This window comes from Octopus bimaculoides, chromosome 7, assembly GCF_001194135.2.
Source record: "Octopus bimaculoides isolate UCB-OBI-ISO-001 chromosome 7, ASM119413v2, whole genome shotgun sequence".
Lineage (NCBI taxonomy): Eukaryota > Metazoa > Mollusca > Cephalopoda > Octopoda > Octopodidae > Octopus > Octopus bimaculoides.
Window position 1 is genome coordinate 3,555,367 of NC_068987.1, and position 958 is coordinate 3,556,324.

The following is a 958-nucleotide window of genomic DNA, read 5'->3' on the forward strand; positions in this document are numbered from 1 at the left end:
ACACAAATTCGGACAGACACACAGACAATATTTTTATCTTTTTATTACATGTTAAAAACTCTCAAGTTAAAAAAAAAAAGACAACAGCAATGATATATAAAAAGTAAATTAAAACAAAGAAAACAAAGATAACAAGATTCAAAGTATATATATATGTATTTCAGCCAAATCATCAGCTTCCAGTAATATTATGAAATCAATATTAAATAACAGCAAAACAATTTCACCGAGCTTATCAATAACCTAGAAACCGAAGATCGTTGAAAGTTCAGCAGGTTAAGTTGGTTTTCATAAATTTATAGATTAAGAATATTGTTAATTTCCTATGACATACAGAATATAAAGACGGCAATATTTTAATAAAGTATAGAATTATGATTTTATTAAAAGTTTTCTTGAAACTTCTCAATTTTTCGGTATATGATAATTAATTACTTTTTCAAATTTGTATCAAACATTTATATCCGCCATTTTATGATATCTGCGATTCGCTTTGTGTCTTTCTTCGGCTTGATTATTTGATTATCGAGGAATAATTTGAAGATAGATACGTGTAGACTTGATGCTATTATTTCAAAATAAATTACACACACACACACAAACACACACACGTGGGCGTATACAACACCGACTTTCCGGACACTGATGGTTCAGAACCTCTTATAATCCACACGAATTAAACGAGACACCAGACTAGTCTTCTGGTCTTTACACAGAACAGTATCATTAAGTTTTTATCATTTATCTTCCTATATAGATGCCTGCATTTCATTTAATTATCTAAGTAAACTTAATACTTGTTTAATTTAGAGAGTAGCCACCCCTGGTTCGGAAAAATCAGCAATTCGGAATGGTTTTGAAACCGAAGGTTCCGGAAAATCGGTGTTATACCTGTACATACATACATACATACATACATACATACATACATACATACATTATATATATATATATATAT